The 27,241-nt window shown below is 35.3% G+C and overlaps 1 protein-coding gene across 2 annotated transcripts in view; it reads left to right on the plus strand.

The window, feature by feature from the left end:
* Ggamma30A (guanine nucleotide-binding protein subunit gamma-e) overlaps window positions 1-27,241 on the plus strand; it is a 47,833-nt gene that overhangs the window by 16,954 nt on the left and 3,638 nt on the right. The gene's annotated exons all lie outside the window — the stretch shown is intronic.

Here is a 27,241-nt window from a genome sequence, read left to right on the forward strand (position 1 = left end):
ATGTACATACCCGTGTGGGGTATCAATGGAAAGGTCTTTTAAAATGATATAAAGTTTTCTAAAAAACATTTTTCTTAAAGTGAACGGTTTTTGAGATATCAGCTCTCAAAGTCGTAAAAAGTATGTCCCCCCCCCTCTATTTTTATAACTACGGGGTATAAAATTCTAAAAAAAATAGAGGTGATGCATGCTAATTAACTCTTTCAACGATTTTTGGTTTGATCAAAGTATCTCTTATAGTTTTTGAGATAGGTTGATTTAACTGTTGCTGCTACGGAACCCTTTGTGCGCGAGCCCGACTCGCACTTGGCCGGTTTTTGTATTTTAACACAAAATTGATGGTGCGTTTCACGCATCGAGTTAATTTGAAGAATCGCTCAATCGATTGTGCCATTTAGCCACTGAATCGATTTATAATCGTGTGTAAGCTTACAAAGATTGCAAATTATTGCGATGATGCTTCATTGTGTTTGACAGTGTTAACCGTTGACTGGCGTTTAATTTACTTGTCTGATAGTTAAATTGAGTTTCGAGAGGCAAATAAAAAGATTATTAGATTTAGAAATAAATTTGGGGTCAGCGACTTTTTGTTGCATCGAACATCCAATTGAAGCAGTTAACTTCATTTAGTCGATTAATGGTCGTTTATTATTCGAGACACCAATTCGTTGATCGGAAATGAGACAAAGTATCAAATTCGTAAAGTAGCGTAGATACACACACAACACGCGTCCTTACGACAAATACTTCAAATATTTAATTTCATTCTGAAGTATCGTGTAATAGTACTTGCGACTGAAAAGCTTTAATATTTGAAAACTTTATGGAAGGACTAGCAGCCGCCCACGACTTCGTACGCGTGGATCCCATTTTACCCCCTTAGGAGTGGAGTTTCGTAAAATCCTTTCTTAGCGGATGCCTACGTCATAACATCTACCTGCATGCCAAATTTCAGCCCGTCCAGTGGTTTGGGCTGTGCGTTAATAGATCACTATGTCAGTCAGTCAGTCAGTCAGTCAGTCAGTCAGTCACCTTAGTTATATAAATTTAGATTTAGAAGGTAGGTTTATTTTATTCTGATCTTAGCAGTTCAGTGTTTCTAAAGTAGCGATACCTACCTACAGTTTGAGTCAAGAAGATGTCATTTTAATACAAATAATAGTGATGACAATAATTTATCGCTACTTACCTTCGCATAGTAAATCTAGGTACTAACAGCACTTCATCAATTTGTACCTAAACCCTGGGATTAGTTGGTCTTAACCGTGAAATAATGGTTATTAGATAGTATAGTATGTGCTATTATCACAATAAAGTACAATTGAGTATGTAATTGTGCTATTAATTTGGAAGCATACACTTAATTCATAAGATGAGCCTTGGATTATTAGATAACTAGCTTTGGCCCGCGGCTTCACCCGCGTGAAATGTAGTTTGTCACAGATCTTCATAAATTATAGCCTATATGTTATTCTGGGTTATAAACAATAGTACTGTGAAGTTTCGTCAAAATCCGTTCAGTAGTTTTTGCGTGAAAGAGTAACAAACATCCAGACATCCACACAAACTTTCGCATTTATAATATTTGGAGGATTATTACTTACATAATATTTAAAGCCACCACAAATTAAATAACTAACCCTAAAATGCTTGCTTAGTAAAATTTACTCATCTCAGTACTAAATATTACACTATCACTATACAAATCACATTGAATACCTACGTTACCATGTACGTAATCCAGAACAAAGTATATCTAATTAATAAGTAAATCTAATTACCGCAGGTAGCAAGGTAACCCCGCTTTACACGTCAAATACAAGTTACACAAAGCGTGACTGACTCATCAAAAATTTGCAACTTTCATACATACAAACTTTGTAATACAACTTTGGATTAATGCAACTAAGCAAATTAGTAAACTTGTTAATCACATCACTAAAAGCTGAAAGTTTGTAGTACAGCCAGCTGAAATATAGTTTTTACTCGCGGCTTCACTCGCGTTTTAACACAGAAAGAAAAAGGGCCTTTTCAAGGCGAGAGTGAACAGGCACTTTTAGGGCAGGTATGTACTACACTAGACTGCATCTCACTTAGTATTAGATGCGATTGCGGTCAAATACCTGCCTTGTTCTGAATGAAAAAAAGCTTGTGTGTCTCTTGATTAAAAACACTTTTTTCATCAAAATGTAACCTGATTTGCAGGTTTTGGCAATCACAATCTCTTTTCTTCTCCTTCGATCTTAATACCCTTTGGAGGAAGCCTAACCTGAGTCTTACTTCAAAAACTCTACCTACAAATATTTTTTTAAATGACAGCTACTAAATCTAAAACAAACCATTTTTTATTTAACTTCTTTTTTTTGCGCCGAGAAATGCTTTGCGCATAACCAGTGGCTGATGGGGACAGTCAGTCAGTGGGTTATGTGGGGCTCTCCCCGCCGGTAGGATGGGGCCTACCTACTAAAACTCGCCCAGTCGAACATAATTTTGTAAGCCTTACGTTACTTAATTGAACTAAACTCCACATACCATACTAATTCTATTAGTACCAGTGTTAGTACTAAAACCAAACGTACATTATTAGGAGTTGCTAAGTGGCTTCTCAAATAAAAGCTAGACTCTTTCAATGGGGCATTGTTGGGATTTCTAAAAGTACTTCCGGTTTTAGTGTAAGTTTCTTTTGGCCAGCTTTAGAGAGCTTTGAAAGAATTAGTTCGGATGTAGTTTTAGTTTTAGAACTAAAAACTTTAGTTGTAGGAGTTCTGAGACTGAATGATCCTAATTTTCCATGTGTCTCTGGACACATTTTTTTTAAAATATTATTAGCAATTTGTATTGCACAAATTACTAATAGTCCAGTTACCCCCTCGGGACTATTCCCACCTCTCGTTCCCACCACTGCAACTCCTGTGTAGCCAGGATCTACAGCTTGACCGCCACAAAAACCCAACCAATGAAGGCCAAGTTTGTCCCGGGGGAAAGTTAAACTGTCATTGGACCCGCAACGAAATTAATCAGAAGAACATAGGAGGAGTTCGAAATTAAGGTTCGACTTCCCTCCATTGCAAAGCGGATGACAGGTGACAAACAAAGGTTTAAAACCTTTAAGAAAAGATTATGCACCACGGACAATAAATTAAATTAAGGGGGCCTATCTTATGAGCAATTAAGTCCAGTTCCAGTTACCCCCTCGTGTTCAGCTAAATAAGCTTGTGTTACGAGTGGGCTCACCACAATAGTCGAACGCGCGTTCCTCGGATCTCGAGTCGGCCACTCCGACCACTTCACCGTTGGGCTATCGTGGCTATGAAGCTACATTATGTGTTAATATCATCTGTAATCTCAAAAAATTATCTCATTGCATCGTAATGACGTCATATTTTTTTTTGTCTTAAGACTTAACCTTTTTTTCGCTTCACATTATTTTCAACTGACCTCAAAAAATTTTTAATAAAGATTTTTTTTTACAAACTTAATATTAGCAAAACCAAGTACAATTTGAATACAATTTTCTATTGACCACCAGAGTTTTATTTTTGTTGCTTTATTTGACTTTTGTTTTTGCTACTACTCGTATTTACGAGTATATTTATTTCTCTTTCAATGTAGGTATTCAAAGGGCTCACTGCCACACAGAAATGAGTTCGGATATTAGCAATAATCTTGAAATGAAAGTCAAAGCTTTCATCAATTCAAATACCATTACCATTGGATCGATGAGAAGCATTCGATTGCCACTACAACGTCTCGAGTCTGAAACGCTCTTGGCTCCGTTGAAATACAATCATACTCTGTTACAAAAGTTTTGATACTTGAAGTGATTGGGAGACTTCAATCTTAATCATTGATGGCTTAGTTTAATGACATGCACTATGGAATTAACGCCAGGCAGTTATGAGTTCAAATCCTGTAAGAGGCAAACCTACTACAATAAAGCTAATAAACTACAATGAAGCTCTCTAGCCCAGAATTGGCTTTTTAAATAAATCCAAATGGTTTTATTCTGAATTTTAATCAATTTGTAAAGTATCAATCATGCTCCTGTTAACACAAAACAAATAAAAACTAACTTACTTTATAATCGTTTTAAATCCGACGAAAAGTAAAAATTGCCTCTAACTTTAACAAAATTGGTCTTTATCCGGAATCGTTCAAGTGTACTTTTCAAGTACCAAAAACCGACAAAAAATAGTTACCGTTTTGACAACATAGGTTTCCTTCAAAAGCATCAGTAAAGTTTCTCAGTCGTTCGTTAGACGCCACTATAGCAATTGTCCGCCATCTCAAGTTTATCTAGAGATGTAGAGTATATTTCTGTTTACTTGGTATGTAAAATTTTGATAACGCAAACAAATCGACGTGTTTAATGTTATGAGACCGCATTTCGTTTAATATAATCACAATTTTAAGGTCTAGAGGCATTTGAATCATATAGGCCTTATTCCGTGTAGGTGATTTAATAAAGCCAAAATCAGTGGTTTCGTAATTTGCTTATTTTGAATAGATTTAGTTAAAAATTGTGTTATTTTTTGTAATATTGCTAAAATTAAAGGATGGAAGAAGTTAATTAACCTTGATTTTGTTGATTAGCGTTAATATTTATTGAAATATAAGCATTTAAAGTTAGGTAGGCCTTATTTGTATCAAGTACCTTATTTTTTAACGCGTTCGCTAGTGACAACGTTTGAAGTAGGTAAACTCACGCTAAGAGTAGGCGCACACCGTTGATTTTTCGTCGGCCGATAGTTTAGTCGGGCAGTTGATCAGTATGGGCATGTATGGGAGTGCGCACACTACGCCGATTCGATTTGGCCGATTCTTCATACAAATTAAAATCGGGCACAACTATCGGCCAACTAAAAATCAACGGTGTGCGCCTACTCTAAGCCCTGTGATGTCCTACACAGCACCAAAAGCTGTATAGGACGAATTCTAGGAATCTAGATGTGTATTGTGTAATAACTATGAAATACCTAACCCTAAAATAAGATCAACCCAAGTCCTTACTCTTTAGTAAGAAACGGTGTAAAATAGATACATTTTAATAAAATATTAAACCACAATACCTATATGAAGGTCACATTATTACAAATATGTTTAATACAACACAAGGTATTATTACTTCCTCCTTTAATCACCTAACAAAAACAGGATAAAGTTTATACTTTGACATAAATATTAACTATAAACATAAACAAACGTCTGTACACCAAGCCACACATTTTATTTGCAAAATGAGACCTAATCACTACTTCATAAGATCCACAGGTTACAGCTACAAGTCTTCCAGTGACTTGACCCACTTTTAACTTGGTCCTTGGACTGAATTTTTAAGTATTTTTCCTTCCAGTAACTGGGTCCACCTTCAATGTTTTATTAAAAAATTCAACACGAAGTCAACAAAAATCTACTCTAGAATCTTAGCGTGGGCCCAGTTGCTGGAAGAAAAAATATTCAAAAATTCAATCCAGCACTTGGCCCGTGGACCAAGCTAAAAGTGGGCCAAGTCACTCGAAGACTCGCTACATGCTTAACAAGCATGATCCTATAACGATCCTTTAAAACACCATTCTAAAAATCATTTTGTTTGCCTAGAATTACTGAAATTAAGAAGGATCTTTGCATTCTTTTCTCATAAAATTCTTGCCAAATTATTTTATTTGCAACCTATCAACGGAAATTTTGGCCGTAACTGAAACATACCATCATGTTTCTATTTTTGTTCATACATTTTTACCATACTCATCCGTGTATAGAGCAATATTTCCTTGTGACGAATTTCTGTATCATTCGCTTTTGAAATTTTTAACGGTTTTGCATTGTTTCATATTCATGAACTGTAGAATTTTTTTCATAAAATTAAATATTAGTGATCGGATAGAGGCAAGATGGGGTGTTTGAAAAAATCTAATGTCCTAAATTCGTGCATTGATGGTTTGCACGTCAAAGATATGAAAAATACTAATGATAAAAAACAGATTTTAATGAAACTCTACCATGAAAATTTTATTAAAATCAAAATGATCTTTAATAAATAAAGACTAATTCAATTAGTTCTTACAACTCGTCAAATGCTTTAAAAGAGTCTTTAAACGTCTCATACTTTAACATTAGAAAAGCACGTATGTTTGTTTTTTTCATTCAAAATATTAAGATATTCAGGCACCTTCGCACTGACTCAAACTCAATGTCCAATTGAATCAGCGCGGAATGCCATGACGTTAATGAGTTAATGTGCTGATGTTATAACCGGGATAATGACTCTAATGATTCAAGGGTAACTCAATCATCAACCGCGCCACTCTTCGCGTTATTCGCACGTGTGTTGCAAATTGTTGATGAGGAATGTGTTATGTATGTCGTAAATTGATGATAACTTCATCATTTTAAGAATTTACTTTCTTCTTCTTCTTCTTCTTTTCGTGTCGACAACAAACCTACACAGTGTCAGCCCAAAACTCCGCCACAAGAAAGAGTGGCGTTGTCAGTAGCACTCATCAAATCCTCCTGAGTGCAGTTGCTTAGGCACTCAGGGCATGACATCAGGTCCCTCATCGACTGGGGAACAAAACCGCACCTGCACTCCATGTTCAAGCCATCCAAGAATCCCCACCTGGCCAGATTGTCCTTACTACGGCCAACCTGCGTCCGAAGTCTATTTAAAGACTTCCAGGTAAGCCAGGGGAGCTCATGTCCAGGTGGAGGACTCTCAGACACAGGGACAAAAGGGCAGGGGAGATCAGCTCTCTCGTGCCATAACCTGCATCTCTCTTTTGACCGATCGTCATGAAGGAAAGAATTTACTTTAATTTACTTCGTTAGGTTTAAGATTTTGTTGTCAGTCACAGGAATAGACTGCCTCAATCCCATCAAGTCCTGGATTTAAATGCCAGATGAGACACACAAAAAAAATATTGTCCAAAATCCCAATTTGATTAGGTTATTAGAAATCAATCGAATAGAACAAGAAGTGATTCATCAGAGGGTGCATCAAGCGTAGCTGTTATTGACTGATTTTAAACACCTTTAGAACCTCATAGACTTTTTCTTACACCATATAGATTGATCAACCTTTGACCTCTTGAATCAATATGTTGAAAATCAAAATTTGGAGTGACTCTACAGCTCACCAAGAACACCTATTACAATATTTAGCTCAATATATTTAGTACCATTGTCCGTACCTAAAATAAGCGATACTACCGCCAGATATAAAACAAAGTGTGCAAATCCCATTCTGAGCCCACACAACACTAGGCCAAGGTGTTAATAGATCCAATATAAATCGATCGAAGGCCGCCCGATCGATCATAGATATTTAAAGATATCGAAATATTTAGACGATAAGATACGATGAAAGTTATTGCAACACTCCAGCTTTATCTAAATATAAATGACTGCCGAAATTATACAGGCTGAAATTATTAGTTCTGGAAGTTATGGAACCTACTAAAAGTTACTATCTTACGGCAGTTATTATGAAATTATACTGAAAACTTGCTCTAAAGTATGTACTATCTCTCAGTCTATGATTGGTCGAATTTCAGTTGTTTCAGCTAAATTATGTCCACTGCTGGACAAAGGCCTTCCCCAACCATCCAGCTGGTACCTCCTGTGATGTTTATTCACCTGATCGTCGGATTAAAAGAATGTACGAACTATTAAATTACAAATCTGGTGTATTTTCATAGACAACACAATCTAAACTTATTCTGAACATTTAGATACCTATGCCTGTGGTAATTGTTGAAGTTAAAAAAGCCAATATTTTTTTACATCCTGTATGCTTTACCAGTTATTAATATTTTGAAGTGTTAGTTAACATCCGAATCGTTGATTGATAAGTATCATTTGATTAAATAAATATTTGCTCTCTGAAGTCGTAACCTAGCAATAAATAAACTTAGAATACATTTGTCACCAACCCCTACTCTTCCCGCGGGTGTCGTAAGAGGCGACTTAGGGACTACACATCAAACAGAGAACGGGCAGCAGCGCTCTCTGAAAAACATCAATCTTTTAAACTGCGATCTCCAACCCGCCTGCCAAGCGTGGGGATTATGGCAAAACCCTCCACTATAGTGGAGGAGGCTCATAGTCCAGTAGTGGACTGTAAAGGGCTGTTGATGATGATGATGAATTTTCATTAATAAAATACTTTGAAGGCAGTAATTCTTGTATTCATAATGTTATTATAACAGCTTGTTGATGAGATGTTTCGCGCATATTTTATTCTATACAATATCAACTCATATTTCATACATTGTTGAACAGCCACAGCCGAAGATGTCAAAAACTTCTGAATACTGATGAATGAATATGTTACATCACAAAAGAATCGGCATAATAATATTTTAGTATTTTAAATTCAATAGTGCCCAAAGTTTCTTTGTTGCGTTTGACTCTACATTATGTAATAGCAAGGGTCAGCTGTTTTATCTATATTCTATATCTATTATATAAAAGAAAGTCGTGTTAGTTACTCCACTTATAACTCAAGAATGGCTGAACCGATTTAGCTGAAAATTGTCAGGGAGGTAGTTTAGAGCCAGGAGAAGGACATAGGATACTTTTTATCCCGTTATTTATTGCCATTAAGGCGGAACAAAGTTCGCCGGGTTAGCTAGTTTATAATATTTTTAAAACACATAAATCTTTTTCAAAATCATATACTTTATTTTACAAACACACAAAGCTAGTAAGTAAAGTACTCGATACGTTAAAAAATAACATTACACAAAACAAATTATCGACCGAATTGAGAACCTCTTTTTGTTGAAGTTAGTCAACAAAAAGAGGTAGAGTAGTATAAATATAGATTTCAAAAATTGGACATCAATTCTTATATTACAAGAAACTACAACCAAACAAATAACAACTCTGAATTGATTCTAACAAACTCCAAACTCAAAAAACTCCTTTCCTTACTCATTAAGTGACCTCTACATTAGTTTTACCTTTCCCTAAACTACGAAAAACATCCAAAAAGGGGGGTATCAGCAAATTCAATAAACCTCTCCAGCTATCCAGCTACCTGCGTAGATCTGTTTGCTGATCAGCCAACTTATAATCAAATTCACTTAGTCTTAGATAACGTCAATCGAGAGTTCAGTAATGAGATTTGGTCTCCGATGAGGAACTCTAAAATGTAGGGCAAAGTCCCGCGACCGTTTTAAGACGGTTGGGTAGAGAATAGAGACATCGATGGTGATTTTCTTAAGCTTGAAGTTCTTTACTGAAATTCAGCCTCCATCGCAATTCAGGTTAAAAGGGTTGTTGCTGAAAATGAACTGTGAGAATAACAAAAGCTTAAAATAAGATAACTAACCTATAGTTAGATTGTTACATTAATAAGGTCTGTTTCTTCCAAATCCTGGCTTGAAGCCGGACTATACTCGGATCTACCGTTGATCTAAAAAATAATGGAAACGTATCTAATTTCCCATTCATAGAAATGAATTCTCTTTCTGCTTGTACATAACCATTTCCATTGCAGGATGAACGATAATTTCGCTCCGTTTACAAATGAACCGCCTTACTGAGCAGTTTGTGTCTAAACGTAGATCAGAATACAATGGTCGACCCGAATTTGAAAACGGGACAAAAATAGTCATACTGTCACAACTCAACGAGAACAGTCTAATAATAATTATTACTAGCGTTTTTGGATTACTTAACATTGCAAAATAAGTTTCAAAGTCAGTCAATTTTTTGAGATGGTTCAGAATCTAAAAACCATTATGAATGCATTCTCTTTAACCAAAATCACATTGGAAATATTCAGTCCATCCATTTAGTTTTTTTAGAACTTTACTCGCTCGCTTGCTTATGCTGAGCCTCATCCTTTTGCCTCGTATGTCTTTTAATATTTTGTTTATATTTCTAGGTTTGTAAAGCATGTAAAAACGAGGCGATAAAGTATTATCTTATCTTATCTAACTATTAAACAGATTTTTAAGACATGAAAATGCAAATTTCTGCTAAGAGTACTCTTTTTAGTTTGTTCTTTGTGAGGAAGCCAGTTTTCGCGGGCTGTGCCACAATCAACCCGCGTTATTGTTCGAAGTATGTCACAAATGACGTCATTGTGACGTCACAATGTCTCAGCTGACAATGCCGTAAAGTTAAGGTTGCACCTAACCATATTACATAATGCACATAGGCGTCCTAACAGACAATGGGCTGTCAGGTTGAAGAACCTCCTTCAAAATTAAAAAACACATATTGTCAACCGAATGATTTTTCTCGTAAAATATAAAACTAAATGATACCTAATAATAATTTTCCAAGTCGTTAAATCCTAGTACTGCATCTGAAACCACAACAAAAGTAACTCTAAGCTTTTATTTACTGCAAAGTAACTCGATATTTTAAGATAACGGCGACAGAAACGCCACAATTTATAAAAATAAACAAAACAACCGTATTTTACAAAAATTCTACACAAATTTGGCGCTCTAAACACGCCCAGTGTGCGCTAGCCCTAAGAAACTTGGCACTTGGCATAAAGCCGTGCACGTTCGGATGTGTTTCCGTTACGGTTATGACTGCGAACGGGTTAAAAGAACATGTTTACGGGCCTTTTGTTTATTCCATACGTAACTCGTAGGGTAAGTGCTGAGAAGGTGCCAGGGACTGCACCGAATGGTTGCGAAAACCAAATAAAAGTTGGGAAACTTCTTTGATTCATTTGTTCTTAATTCTTTAATCCATCACAAGTTAAGTGTTAAGAATACTATATTAAACAGCTTTGAAAGAAATAATACGTCTTTAAGCTTTGTACTGAAAATTCGTCTCTTAGCGAGAGGAAAAATCAGGTATATTGGATCGGCTGGTAAAATGGACCACCTTAATATTTCGCATATTCTTTAAATTGCTTCAACGGCGACATAACTAATTACATTGATTATATCAGTCATATTGTTTTGGCGTATTACTGTGTTTCCATTGTAGAAAATTAAACAATACGATACGAAATATGAAGGACTGAAGGTGGTATATTTAGCAGCCAGTCCAGACCAGACCAGCACCAGACTTTCGCTATGTATTTTGAAATGAAAAGTGATATAGCACTCACTATTCCGTGGGACCCACGACCTGATAAAGGTAGCAGGAAGGCGCTGGATGCAGGCCGCTACCAACCGTTGGATGTGGAAGTCATTGGCGGAGGCCTATGTTCAGCAGTGGTCCTATGGCTGAAATGATGATAGCATTCAAACTTCAAAGATGTCACAAGTGGTGTGTTTATGATAGAGAAAGAGGATTCGATTTCCGGTTTCCTCAAAGCACAGTCTGCATTTGAAAACGATGCATTTTTTCGATATTTTTTGGTTCCTATCTGACATTATTACTCCCTTGTGAACGTACGTGACAGCCCTGCGCGTATAGGTTAATTAGTCGTTGTACCTAATTGAGTTGTTTCTCTGTACGTTTACTACTCTGTGGTACATTAGCTTATGATAGAACTATCAAGTAAGTCATTATTGTTTTGGTAATCCATCAATATCATCATTATTTTTGCGTGGATAGATTTTCATATACCTATTCCAATTTCTTTTGAATTCCAATTTAAGTACGTACTATGATGATAGTGTGGTTTTACTGTGAGGTGGTCATAATATTGAGCAATTACCATGAGTATTTCTTATTATTTTAAGAACTGTAACAACTCCGAAATTGGCAGTCCGACGCCGTAATCCTCGTATAAGAAGAGACATGTTTTGAAGTATATTTTCATATTGTCCCAACAGTATTACAACGGATATTACATGCCAAAAACCCGACATACGTCGTCCATTTCCCTAAAAGCACGCGAATCTCGCCAAAAATAATATAGGCGCCATCTTAAAAAAACACTCCAGCACGCACAGCGGAATAAGAATAAAATTTGATCAACATATTGGGCTACTTTCGGGACGAGTGACCCAAAAACAAAGCGACTACCCGCAGACCCATCCCCCTACCCACCCCCTAGGGTTGACGCGCCAAAATGTGACGAAATCTGGGTCAATTATATTATCCGAATAAAAAGTTGATACTTATACCAGTTGTAACGGGAATGCAAATTCTGAGTACCTACTAAAAGTTATTTAATACCATTATTTGGTATTACAAAGTACGTTTTAATTGCTCAGTAAAAATTGAAAAGTGTAGAGTTCCTAATATTTATAATTTCTTCATAGTTGACACAATTACTGAGAATTTTTTTAATTAACGTTGTCATTTGAAAAGTTAGCAGCTGCTGTTCGGTAATTTTTACAGAATCCGTCTTTGTTTAATTTCAAATCAATAATTTTTGACCAGTAGACTCTGAAATAAAATCCATGAGTAACGTTGAAAACTCTGAAAAAAAAGGGCCTTGATAGCTGTAAAAAGTCGACTAAGACAACGCCAGAGCGTACAATCTCTTCTTCTTCTCTATGTTAGTTGTTATGTAAGTTTGTAACAATAGTCACAATAGTTGGTGTCAAACTTGATCCCATCAAAAACAATACTTGTCAAAAAAACCAAGTCTCGCAACTCAGTTGTTCTACGGTAAAAAGTTGTGAGATCCATGTAATACCAAGTCCAGGCCAGGAAATCTTTAACGTTTTACATAAATTATTGACTTGGCCATCGCACTAAATAATTTAATTTACACGTGTTTTCATGCGATGGCCAAGTCAATATATTTATGTAAAACGTTAAAGATTTCCTGGCCTGGACTTGGTATTACATGGATCTCACAACTTTTTACCGTAGAACAACTGAGTTGCGAGACTTGGTTTTTTTGACAAGTATTGTTTTTGATGGGATCTCATTTCTTTTTGTATTTTGTAGACAGCAGTTATGTATCTAGAAAACTGGACCGAAATTGAAAAATTTTACTCGACTTGGCGGTTGCACTACCGTGCCCCCAAATATTTTAGTTTTTCCTTGATTCATACACCAAACACTACTTATATTCCAAATTTGAAGCTTCTAGGTCTGCTAGAAGTGCCTTAGAGTTTTGATGATCGGTGAGTCAGTGAGTCAGTGAGTCAGTGAGTCAGTGAGTGACAAAATTAAGTAACTTTGACCCGTTATAATTCTTAAACTACTGGTTCAAATTGAATGAAATTTTAAATATACCGTGTCTTTACAATGCCTGCATAGCTAATGAAAATTCAGCCTTCTAGTTTTATCCACAACGAAGTTACAGGCGGTCGAAAATGGCCTGAATTGCTTCGAGAAAAGGATAGTACGGCCGTGCCGCTTTTTTGCTCGACTTGGTGGGGGCACTGCCGTGCCCCCAGATAAGCAAAAGTTACAAGTTACAAAGATACAATGAAACAAGTAAGTATCTAAATGTATTGATTAACTAAACTTCGTAGTCGTCGCTCATTTCGGATACCTTGGCAATATACACGTACGAACTTAGCAACCAAGGTCAGACTGACATCAAAATAACAAAAGCACTAGCTATTTTACTTTATAGAGCCTATACCATATAACCTTGACTCGGATACTAAAGCGTCCTTGTTATATTTTCGTCATAAGCTCCAATTGATACTGCCTGCGCTATCACATGTACAGTTAGCGTCAATTTTGTGTGACACCCAAAAGTAGGTAGCCAAAAAGTTCGCAACACGTCAAAGTCAAAGTCAAAATTTCTTTATTTGTATAGACTAATATATAGTGCTTACAAATCGCCAATATTTTGCTCTTAAGGAGCCTCTACATGTCTCACAATCTTTTTACTATACCAGCGCTTCGAGACAAACATTTGGCAAGTGCTGAGAAGAAGCGCCGCAACAGACTCAGTCACCACTCTCTGCCGGTTAATATAAATAAATAGAAATAATAGGTACATTATTGATTCAGGAGCAGTTCTCTGAATTTACCACTTCGCGCCTTTATTACAATTGGAGTAAGGTTGTGTTGGCAAGTTTTTGGCCACTTTAGGTGTCACCGAACTATTTGGCGTTGCTGTACAGACGATAGCACGTCAGACTACAATTCGTTGCAAAAAAGCACTTAACACAATTACAATAACATTTAAGATTCCATAGTGTTACTAAGCAAGTTGCTAAGTATTTCCCATTCTCAGTAGTTTCCTGTTTTTCTCATGTTATGGAATTATTTCTTAACATACTCGTAGATGTAGATGACTCAATGTTTCAATAGCTAGCTCCTATGAAAAACCAAAACATTGTTCATCCAGTTTAAATCTGATTTGATTTTTTTTTACCTCTGCATTCATCATCATCATCATCATCTCAGCCATAGGACGTCCACTGCTGAACATAGGCCTCCCCCAATGCTTTCCATGTTGCCCGGTGGGTAGCGGCCTGTATCCAGCGCCTTCCTGCTACCTATGATGTCGTCGGTCCACCTTGTAGGACCATCTATATGTTACGGTTAATGTGATAAATTGAAAATTATTAATAATAACCGGTTATTATGAATAATTACCGACAGTCGCGGTAAAAGTGATAAATTAATCACATTTAACAGTGATTATTTAATTATTCAACCTTAGTACTAACAAATTTCTTAAAAGAGAACAACATCTTGTGTACTGCTCGTGTACAGCCAAACTTTTGAACGTTTTGATATCATATATTAATATAATTTGGCATAATGAGTTTGGAATGTTTCTTGCATAATATTACTTTTCCATGATGCCTATAACATAATGTTTTGATTTAAAGTGAAAAATAGGTTAAGGTGCGGCGGGGGTGGCCCTTGGGCCACCCCTAAGCCGCCTATTTAGTTTTATACACACATAAATGACCTCATATTAATCACATTAACCAAATCATGCGGTAATTATTCATAATAACCGGCGATTATTCATAATTTTCACATTTATCACTTTGACCGTAACATATACATTATCCTTGTTGAACATAGGCTACAGAATAGCGAAAGACATTCTGTGACAGGCCAAGACTAACGCGGGCGAAGCCGTGGGGAAAAGTTATTAGGTCTTATAAATTGTATTCCTACATTGAACAACAGGCTAACGAATGGCTACTGAGTTTCTTCCGCCCCTTTATTCTCAGTTCTAGATTTTATGTTGTCCCGAAATGGTGGTAGAAAAATCTAAATTTAGGTTAAGTTCAAGCAGCTAAAAGGTTGCATAAGCATCATATCAGATCTTTTTAGACCAGTATCGTTATAATGTGATTGTTTTATTTTCCACCACAAGAGAAACCAGGTCGTTAAAGTAGGTATGTTTTATTTGCATCGTATTAATAGTAATAAATTTCTACGTCTATTAGTTTCGACGTAATTGTTGAACAAAGATACCCCTTCCCAGCCTCTGTTTCTTGTGTCTGTTTTGTACTTCCACTAAATAAATTATCTATTTTATTGGCTATCGCATTCAATATAAAATATTCTCTCATTAGTGTTACCCAGGCTTTCACTTGTTTTTGAAGGAAAAGGAGAAAACTAAAAATTAAAAACTTAAATCCTTGTACATCGACATTCACGTTGCGTAGATAAATTAATAAATATTGTCAACGAATGGTAGATATGGTCTGATATATCAGCTCACTAAACCCAGTCTCTATTTTCAATCTTTACCACAATTTCTTTTCAATCAAGTCTATCAAAACGATGTTTGTTAATGCCTTTCAAACTTCTAAAGATAACGTTCATCGATATAATCGATGAGTCAGTTGTCAATTGGGATATCCTTTGACCTTATTCTATTGAATGGTTAATTGACTATTCATCCAGAATAAGAGGGTGTTGCTTGGTTTTCAAGTTTATTTGAAGGAGTGACGTCGGTGGTTAGAATACATTTTTGATTCATTAAAATTTATACAGGGCTGTATGTAGGTAGGTATAACGATTTAGGCCCGGTTTTTGAAGTGAGATTTTTAGTTTGAGCGTGTTCATCTAATCAAGTATTTATGGATTTTTAAATTAACTTTATCCTTGAGTAGAAGATGACCAAGCTATAATCTCAAATCAGAAACCAAGCTTTAGAGTAGGTAGGTACTAAAATATGATTTTACTTCCAATGATTGAATTTAGGACGAAACACGTAAAATAAATTGGCCTTTAATTGATATACCTACTCGTAATTGAAAATGTTTCCTAACTAATTTTGAATTTGAATTTGAAAAAAAAATTCTTCTCATATTAACATGGCACCTCGAGAAAATTTTCTCATGTTTCTTTGGAATTACTAAAGAATTACTAAAAGTTATCAAGCCTGGAATGCCTACAGTCCGAGGTCTATTTAAGGCCTCTACACACCTACTTGTTTTACAACGGACAATCGAATTACAGTGAAATCGGATACGATGCGTATTTGAAACGCGTAACGTCTTTATGTAACTTGGTAGTGGTTCAGAGAGCCGATAATCCCTCTTTGTAAAAAGATTAGTACTTAACACTTCAAATGCGGAACATAATTTCAGTTCTTGTTCATTTTAGTCAGTGAAATTAACGAGAGAGTTTTGTTTTTGTTACTTACAATTTACTATCTTTAGCTGGTAGCTATCTGGTGTACATACCTGGAAAATAATATAAATAAAAAGTTAAAAATTAATAAGCACTTTAAATATCGTATAGTTTTAAATAATTTAATGGCCAAAAAAAGTAGAGAGTATTTATTTATTTAATCTTTAATACCATATGAATTGGTACAAAATGCGAACTTAATGCCATTAGGCATTCTCTACCTTCAAGTTAAGAAAGAAAGAAAGAAAAGTATTTATTCGATACTAGTACAAAATAAAATAACAAATAGATATAACAAAACCAAACAGTAAAGTACATGCACCAAAATGGCATCTGCTCAGTATAAGCCGTGACGGCAGAGAGAACGTCACGACCACTGGTATTCTGCGGATGCCAGTTGAGCAAAAGGGCGCAGCCCGCCCAAGAACAACCGGTTTACAAATAAGTGATTTTAAAAATTAATACAGCTTTGACAGGTAATTTAATTAAACAGCTTATGCGAAATTTTGATTATTAAATAGTAGCTTAGTTAGACAAATATTATGTAACAAAGAGTAGGTACAGCCATGAACAAAATAACTTAAGTAAAGAAATTATGTAGTTCCTTCGAATATTTCTTTTAAAATTATGACATGATGGAGAATCCATTGAGTTTTTAATTAAAAGGTTGGTACTATTTTTATAAATAAATTCCACATTATTATGTATGCTTTTGCAAGTTCAAAAGATACTTTTTATAATTTAATTTAAAAGAATTCAATGTATTACAACTTTTGAAAGGCGGTGGTATGTTATTCCAGCATTTCGTGGCAGAGTAACGGAAACTACCACGAAATGCTGCGGTACTGTGACTAGGACATCCAAGGCGTGAGGCAAGCCTAACACTCCTATGGGAAAATAAAAGCTTTTCATATAGATATGGTGGACTTTTAGTACGCACAACCCCAAATAGTAAACACGCGTAATGGAATGCACGTCTTGATTTCATATTAAGAAGGTTTCCTTGATTGAGGAAAGGCGAGATATGGGCTCTACGCGGGATGTTGAAACAGAATCGGGCGCAGGAATTCTGCACCCGCTGAATGACCTTTTTAGTGTAACCATAGATACATTCGCCTATGACGGTATCGGCGTAGTTAAGCTTGGACAAAACTAAAGATTCACAGAGTTTAATTCTCACGTCAACATCCAAGTAATTTCGTACATGGTATAGTACTTTGAGCCTATAATAGCAGTTCCTAACCGTCTCCAAAACATGACTGTGAAACTTAAGTCTATTGTCCATAAGGACGCCAAGGTTACGAGCTTCAGTTACCTGTTGGATAACCTCATTATTGATTGTGATATTAGGGTTGAAGTTGTTAATACTATTTATATAAGCTAATAAATAAATAAATAATCAATTGTTACACGGTCTTAAGCGACTGCTTGAGGTTTGATGGGCTAGAGAGCTGTCCTAAAATACTAAAAAAGTATCTAAATGTAAAATCAGTGTAGAGACTACTACTAAAACAGTTGGTTACCAAACCATAACGTGCTGAGTAAAAAAAAGTAATACACACATCAGAGGGTTAATACTAACAGTTATGAGTACATGTTTTGACCAAGTAGACCACATCATCCAATCAACCGCTTAATGTAGTACACATCGATTTTATTCAGCGTGGAAGATAGAGCGAGAACAAGAAAATTCAAGAGCAAATAAAAATAAAGACTGTTTAATCCATTGCGAAGCGCGATATTGCACACTATATTGGTGTATTATTATAAAATCTATTGGACACACTACAGGGTGTTAGGTAAATGGGTATATGCGCCGACACTAGCCCATGTTAAATTGATATCTTAATTTTAATTATTTTAATTTTCATACAAATCGAATTTTATAAAAAATATTTTGTATGAAAATCAAAAAAATTAAAATGATAATATCAAATTTCTGACTTCACCATACCATTTATATGCCCAGGTTAACATGGGCTAGTGTCGGCTCATATACCCATTTACCTAACATCCTGTATATTCGGATCAAAACTAAAAGCCACGCTGTTTGCATAGACATTAAGCACCTTGGTAGTAGCAGAAGCATAAAGGTCATAAGGCAGAATTATCAACTCGGAAAGGGATCAACACTGTTATCGACTTTCGCGAGCTGTCATCGCCTTTCGCCTGTCAACCGCGAGGTGAGGCGTTTACGTTACGGTGCGGATAAGTGTGCGTAGCAGTATGGAATTTCATATAAAGAATACTGACCGCCTCAAGTTGATACGGTTACGATCCCTTTCTGGGTGTGCGTGTCCGAAGAGTGCGTCCTTTACAATTTGTCAACCCCGTAAGCATATTTTGAGTTGACTTTTAAGTTAGACTAGGCGCAGACCATCGATTATTAGTTGGCCGATAGTTGTGCCCGATTTTAAATTGTATGAAGAATCGGCCAAATCAAATCGGTGTAATGTGCGCACTTCCATACATGCCCATACTGATCAACTGCCCGACTAAACTATCGGCCGATGAAAAATCGATGGTCTGCGCCTAGGTTTACTTGAAAATGTCATCCACCTGAGCCAGAACGCTGTGTGTCAGAAAGCTATACTTACATAAATACTGCTTACATAAAACGCTTTGTTTATAATTCCAACTCATCTCATCATTCTCGAATACAAACAACCTTTGTTTTATTAAAATTCACTGTGTATTTGGAAATTTCCCGAAGCAAATAAACAAACTGTGTTCTGAGTTTACAAATTATTTTCACAAAATATAGCAGTTCACATTTGTGTTGGGAAACTAGATATTCTCGTAACAAACTGAAAGCTTTAAACTTATAAATCTCACATTTCAACCTGTTATTTTGCAACGCAGAGCTTAATTATTCTCTCTTCTGTGAAAACAGAATATTGTTAAAAGCTTCAGGTACCGCGTACTTCATGATTACGTAATATTAAAGTTAAATATTATTATATTGAAATATTTTTAATGTATTTTCAAGTGAACACTCACTTCATATTTCTCTTTAGTGAATAATTTATATTATACGTTTTCTTTCAGCTGTCCAATATAAAATGCCCAGCTTATGAATAATAAATGTATAAAATATTCCTTATATTTCTCCTACTAGCTTTCCGCCCGCGGCTTCGGGCGCGTGGACTACATTATCTACATATTTTACGAAACCCTATTTTTTTTCCAAAATAAAATTTAGCCTATATTACTCGTGTATAATGTAGCTTTCGAATGGTGAAAGAATTTTTAAAAACGGTCCAGTAGTTTTTGAGCCTATTCATTTCAACCAAACAAACAAAGTTTTCCTCTTTATAATATTAGTGTACACTGTAGATAAATTAAAATTATCTACCTTAACTAGGACTAGATAACTGATAAAGGAGATAGATAGTACACCTTGGTTTTAAAATCTCGTACATACAATAATATAATATGCCTCCGGCAGCATTGGGACATGCAACCCCATTTGGATCTAAAATCTTACTAAAATCTATCTGTTACGCTAATCACCGACCAAGATAAAGTAGGAAACCAACCAGTAATAAATTACGAATTAATCTATACTTAATAATATTATATAAAGCTGAAGAGTTTGTTTGTTTGATTATACGCGCTAATCTCAGGAACTACTGCAACTGGTCCGATTTGAAAATTGCTGGATAGCCCATTTATCAAGGATATAAAACATTAAGAAGAGAGCGTATCTTCACCTTAAAGGCCGGCAACGCACCTGTAACGCCCCTGGTCTGCGGGTGTCTATGGGCGACGGTAATCACTTACCATTAGGTGATCCGTCTGCTCGTTTGCCTGCTGTCACATAAAAAAAATCACCCTATAGCCAATAGGGGCCATTTTTCTTTACTGCTCCAGTAAAGAAAAATGTTGCAAGAACGGGAAATATTATTCTAACTATTTTTACGCGTACGAAGTCACGGGCACAGCTATGTAGTTTGTTTAAAAAACTGTACATTAACATTATTCCTAGCACAAAATTACCTCACAACAACAACCAAAGTAAGTAACAAAGGCCAAGCCTAGAGTCCTATTTAGTTACAAAGAACATCAAACAGTTAGTTTAGAACATAACCTTAGGCCTTGAGCAAGCACCTCTTGTTATCTCTGTTCTAAAATTGTTACATAAGTTCGTACAAACACTACCACCCTAAAATTACTCCTCAACGCCAATCAAAGTTAGATTCAACAATAGGTGAGCTCTTAGTTATGCCATAGTAAATCAGAACAGTTAGTAAATCTTCATAATATTTAAGTGCTTTCACTCGAACGCTTCAATGTAGAGATATCACTGAACTTTGAATTTTTATTTGAATTTATTGAGTATTATTAACCAACTAGCGGCCGCCCGCGACTTTGTACGCGTGGATCCCGTTTAACCCCCTTAGGGGTGGAGTTTCGTAAAATCCGTTCTTAGTGAGCACCTACGCTCATAAAGGAACCCTCATGGAAAATTTGAGACTCCTAGCACTTGTAGTTTCTGAGATTTCGTGTTGACTGAGTGAGTCAGTCAATCAGTGATATTTCGCTTTTATAAATATAGATAACTTCAATGTAAAACTTTCCTAAAAAAGCTCTGAAACAATAAATTTTCCAAAATATTTATGCAATAAAATGTTTCCTTTTGTAAAATCTATTAAGGAATCACTATTTTACCTACTGCTCATTAAAATTTACAATATAATAGTCGATCTGCTAATAATGGCGCAGCCCAAACTTTACACGTTTATTTAGCTACTCTTCCTATTACTTAAAAACAAGATAAAATCTGAACAATATTTTCAAGTTTTCTTTCTCTCTCTCCCACACCTGTAAATGTTATTTGTACCCATTCCCCCGACTCATGTAATCCAGCCACGATAAACTGTACCCCGTCCGTATTATACAGGACCCACCCAATCACAGTTTAATTCGACAATATCCCCTCATACTATCTGCAGCCATTTGCGGTTTCACCTGGAAATTGGATTTTAGAACTTTATCAGTTGGCACGGAATTTGTTGGCATTCGATTTGAGACCTTATTACGTTTAGTATAAACGTTAGGTATTTTATGTGAACGGTGTAGACAGGTTTTGCAGAATAGTGTTGTTAGAAAGAATAAGTTTATTGACCCATTTCATAGGGTAACTGAATATTGTAGGCCACTTTTAATAATACGCTCGAACTGTTTTTGAAGGTACGTATATTTTTAACAACTCAAATAATCTAAATAACATAATATTTTGAGACAAGTTAAAAGCTTATTACCGTTTTCATTTTTATAACTTTTTTACCAAAGGATTTTAAATCTTTTGAAAGAACTTACTAACGACTTCATTCAAAAATTTGCAACTTCAACTTTTGCATTAATATTGAATAGTATTATTCAATTTTATAGCCACAAAAATCAATTCTAGTGCCAACATAAAGTAACTGTGCCGATTTTAGCCATCGTTGCTCTCAATTCTTGAAATGGCGGGGAAAATTAAAAAATGGAATGGCCCGTATTTCAAAGTTGGAGGCAAGTCTTGAAGAAGTGGGCGAATGTTACTGAAAGTTGGTTCTTTATGTCCCATTTTTGGATGAACTGGTTGGAAGTTGGAATTTACGGATGTATGAATACAATTCATAGAGTCGTATGGTGAAACTTCAGGTTTAGAGGATCTTAATAGTTTCACCTATTACAAGGTGCTGTTTATGATTGCACATACAAGTAGAAAGATAAATATCGTATAGAGTTAATATTGTATATTGATTAATGAAATATTTCGATACAGTTTTATACGGCGTTAACCAAGCTTTTTTTAACTAAAACTTTTGTGGTACTTATTTTGTATCGTAACCAAAAAAAATAACGTTTAAAAACATGGGTTCAAAACTCTTTTGTTTTTTTTTTTGGCTATTTACTTCTTTTTTTTTTGATAGACCTGGATTTTGAAGAACTGAGGTTTCAGTCTTTGCGGATTCGTAAGTTTCGATTGGGCCGTATCTCAAGGTTGTTTAAAGTTCTCATAATGTTTGAAAACGGGGCTCTGTTATCAGTTGCTACAATCCAGATAAAAGGAATTGTAGTTCCTTTTCATGTACATAAGGGAAAAGATTAATGGTTTTTACGTCTTTTGTAGCCTTTTTTAGTACAGGATTTTCCATGTGAACGAAAAAATCCCGAGCCTCGGCAGAATTAATGTAGTCAATTTAGCCGATCAACATGTATGGAGGCCCTCGTTTTTTAGGTTTAGGCTTCATTGTTATTTTCGCAGACAAAAAGGTTTTTATTAGGAGCTGTTAATTAAGTTTTTGTAAAAAAATGTTGTTCAATATGGTGAATATTGCGTGCAGCGATATTGGTGCGAAACGATATTGGTTACATTGACGTTACTGAATATTGTACATTATTAATATTGATAACGACATCTAGCGGATTTTATTTTTACCAGTTAATGGTGTTTTTTTTTCTTGTATACGCCGTCCTTTTCCAACTGATCCCAAAAAATATTATAATTATACCAAGCATTATTAGGCCGAAAGCTCAGATTTTTAAAAGTACTCTCATGTTCTGAAACTTTTTTCTATATTCGATTTTAGATCGTAATAAATTATTAATGAGTCGGTTTAGGGTCATCCCCTCCAGTGGCGAAGTACTGAAAAGGCTTGTTCAGAAAGTCGAGAGAAAAAAAACTTTTCCATTATGTTCGACAACTTCTGTTGTTTTCGAACAATTTATGTATAATATTCCCTCTGAAGTATTAGCTATTTTTACCGCTAAGATTATGTAGTCAAATTGGATGAGAACTTTTTTGTTCTTTACATTTTGTTCGCATAAATTAAATTTTGAACTAAACTCACCGTCTAATAAAATTAATGTATTAACATTATTTAGCTAACAGGTTTTATATTATTATTTAATGGTTATTTAACCATTATCGACTCACCATAGTATAGTAGGTATTTATTGCAAAATAACTCATATGTATAAGATATCACAGTAGCATTTACTTAGCTCGATTTACTAGTCCGTTCAAATTCTGCTTAATTACGTTTGATAGTCGAAACTATATTAAACAAACGATTAATCTACAAATACTGTCCGATGATATTACACACATTTTAACGATGATCTAGATCAGATAATAAGTCAGCAGACCCTTCTCAAAATAATCTACTTCATCAGCTACTTCAGTACCAAACTTTGCCAAGGGTAAAACGGTCATTACATATAATCGAATATACCTTTCTGCTCACTAATTGCTTAATCCATCAACATTTGGAAACAAAGAGAACCTACTTTTAATATTTAGTAGAGCACTGGATTACTATGACTATACGATGCCGTATTAACTTTTGTAATTCTTGTTACTGTCAAGTTTTATATTAAACTAGCGACTAGCCCCGGCTTTGCACGGGTGCTAAGTATACCTATAAACCTTCCTCTTGAATCTCTCTATCTATTAAAAAAAACCGCATCAAAATCCGTTGTGTAGTTTAAAAGATCTAAGCATACATAGGGACAGACAGCGATAAGCGACTTTGCTTTGTAATTTGTAGTGATGCAATATTGAATAATTTGCCTATCTACGCTGTATTGAACAATCATTAACCCGTTTCGTCGTTCAAAAACCCATATTGAGACTGAGATTAATCATTATTTAATGTAGCTACATCATTAAAAGTCCACAAATTTCATTACCGCTTATTTCATCTTCTATCTATACAGTAAAAATCCTTCAGAAGAGAAAACTCTTATAACAGAGCTGTCTTTTCTGAGATTTATTTTTTACAGCCTCTGAATTATTGATGCCTCTTATGAGGACTGAGGCCTATTGAATTTATTTCTGTCGGTTGGCTGCCCTGTTACTGATATTGAAGAAACCTTTGGTTATACGCTTTTGATACTTGTTGACTGGAAGCTTAAGATATTGAATTCGTAATTCGTGAAGGTCGAGAATATAGTGCGTAGTGAATGTAGCTTGCAATATTGCTTAATTGTTCTCTGTTTGAGGTAACAACATGCTATGTAAACCTGACTTTATAGGTTTGTCTATAGCATACAACTATTTTTTTAAATTACTAAAATTTAATAAGATTCTTGGGAAATTAAGAGCGAGCTTTAGACCTGCAATACCTACTCCTAAAGTTCTCAAGTGGCGACCACAGGCTGGAAGACGTAGTGTGGGCAGGCCTCCAACTAGGTGGACCGACGATCTGGTAAAGGTCGCGGGAAGAGCCTGTATGCGGGCAGAGCAGGACCGTTCTTTGTGGAAAACCTTGGGGGAGGCCTTTGTCCAGCAGAGGACGTCATTTGGCTGAAACGAACGAACAAACTTACATTATTATTCCTTGAACGAAGAAACATAAACTTACGAACTATATCTTTTGTCAACGATTGACAACAAGGCGTTTTGCTAAAGGAATAGCTTCCGATAAAATATTCAACAAACTGCCCGGACACCTTGCCCGGAAGATATTATGCGACCCGGGTCCAAAAATATTGTTTTTCACACATAAAATTTGTGTATTTTATGCTGATTTCCCTTTACCGTGACTGTTTTATACAATAGAGCCTCAGCTCGTTGGAATAGGTTGCACTTTTAGCATATTTTTGGTCCTTTTTCTCCGCTTTGATCTTAAATCTAGTTTGGGACAAAAGCATTTTTAGTGGACAGCAATAAAGAACCGATGAGCTTTTCGCTTTTGAAAAGCTTTAAACTTCATAGGTAATGGCGCTTGCCAGTCAAGAATTAACTTTTAAATGGCCTTAAATAATTGATTACTGGTACTTTTTAAGGCACTAGAGGAAGGATAAAGCGGGCACCAGCTTAATGTGAGCATCCATGAATCATTTTCGATGAAACTAACTGTCATTTAACTAACAATCTTTTAAGCGCGAAGTTTTCTTTTTATCTTTACAGCTATCAAACCTTGAAACACAATAATTTTATTGATTAGTTTTAATAAACAAAGCAATATTTCAAATGATTTAAAGATGTTTATGGTGATTTACTTACAGTATTTCCGCATACAAACTCTTCATGACACGATTGTTTTAACAATATCCTGGTCTTAAAATAAATAAAGTAAGCACTTCTAATGATATTTCGTTAGACATAAAAGTCAAAACACCGTAAAACATCCTCAAAGAAAAATAACCACTTTCCATACGATATAAGCATAATTTACTAGCTCTCTTTTGACATTATTTTCATTATGCCCGGTAATTGTATATTGCTATTCATTTATGCAGTCGTAACCGTCTCGCATAAAGTATTTTCCTTCTTATCTAACTGGCGACGTCGCCAGAAACCTTTTTAGGGGTTTTACCTATCATTGAACAGGGTCAAATAGCTGTTATCATGCAAAAAGTTGTACAATCCACATAGGTAAATAGATGAATAGATCGTTGCAAAAAATATTTTAACAATCATGAAAACGAAACACGATTGTCCTCAAAAAGTAACCGACTTGCGGCTTCTGAAATTAGAGTAATTAATGAAGGCAAAAATTTGTTATTGGTGACATCAGAACGGATAGTAAAGAATACATAACTGACTTCAACAAAAGGATGAGGTTTTCAATTCGGTTGGATTTTTTTACATTTCTATATCTATCTTTTCCTAATAACCTTACTTTATCTTTTAACCTTTGATCATTATCGCTATGTTACAATGTATGTATTTGAATACTTTTGTTCAGACTTCTTTTATGTTTGGGTTCATACTATCTGCTCTCTCTTCGGTTTCCAAACTGTAAGATCACCTAAATTTTATTATTTCAACATTGATCTTTTAATGATAAACGAGACTACTTATTCCCACCTCTCGTTCCCACCGCGCTGCTTTGCAGGATCTACAGCTCGATCGCCAATAAAAAACCAAACCAGCGAAGGTCAAGTTTCTTGTGATTAGTGGAAATAACTACACTAAAGAGCGCTTAATCTATGTATAACTATTATTTTACATAGTATTTTGCCATATGAATGAGGTTGTCCAGATACCGGTCCAACCTTCGCCATAACAGATAATATAACAAACATATTACCCGGTCCGCGACGCTAAGTGGTTGTAAAAGAACCTTTATATTTTTATTGCTTTGGTTTTACGACAAATCTGCTAGTTTTATGTTATGGCAAGGACACATTTTGATTAAGAACATAATTAAAGACAAACAACATTATCATTATAATATTCTTCAAGTAGTAGTTGTAATATTATAAATGCAAAAGTAATCTGCCTGTGTTCCACTTTCACTCCTAAACCAATGAACCAATTTTGATTAAACTTCGTACGGAGATAAAATTAAGTCCCGGGAAAGGACATAGGATGGTTTTTATCCCGGGTTTTAAAACAGGGATGCGCGCGATAAAGCTTTTCTGTGACAGATAAAATTGCACGCGGGCAAAAGCTTGGGTATAATAATATAAAAAGTATCTTTGTCTGTTACATTTTTACGTTTAAACTGCTAAAGAGATTTAAATGAAACTTGGTATAAACTTAGTAAACATAGACCCAGGAAGAACATGAGATAGTTTTACCCCTGTTTTTGAAAGGGGGATGAAAGGGGAGATGATATAAAGTTTTCTTTGAAAGAGCGGAATTCACAGACTTGATTAAATATAGTCTTAACTGTAACTATACATTTTAAACCTTAACCATCTGGAAGTATAAGAAACTTTGTACAGCCCGGATAAAGTATAAATTGAATCCCCCACAAAGGCATGTGAATTGCCTAATAAAATACAATTTTCAGGCAAACTCAAATAAAACGTCGTTCCTTCGCGCAAAACTTTGAATATTACTCAAGAACAA

Source organism: Ostrinia furnacalis, unplaced genomic scaffold (genome assembly GCF_004193835.3).
Source record: "Ostrinia furnacalis isolate ACB-3 unplaced genomic scaffold, ASM419383v2 OfSCF7555, whole genome shotgun sequence".
Taxonomy (NCBI): Eukaryota; Metazoa; Arthropoda; class Insecta; order Lepidoptera; family Crambidae; genus Ostrinia; species Ostrinia furnacalis.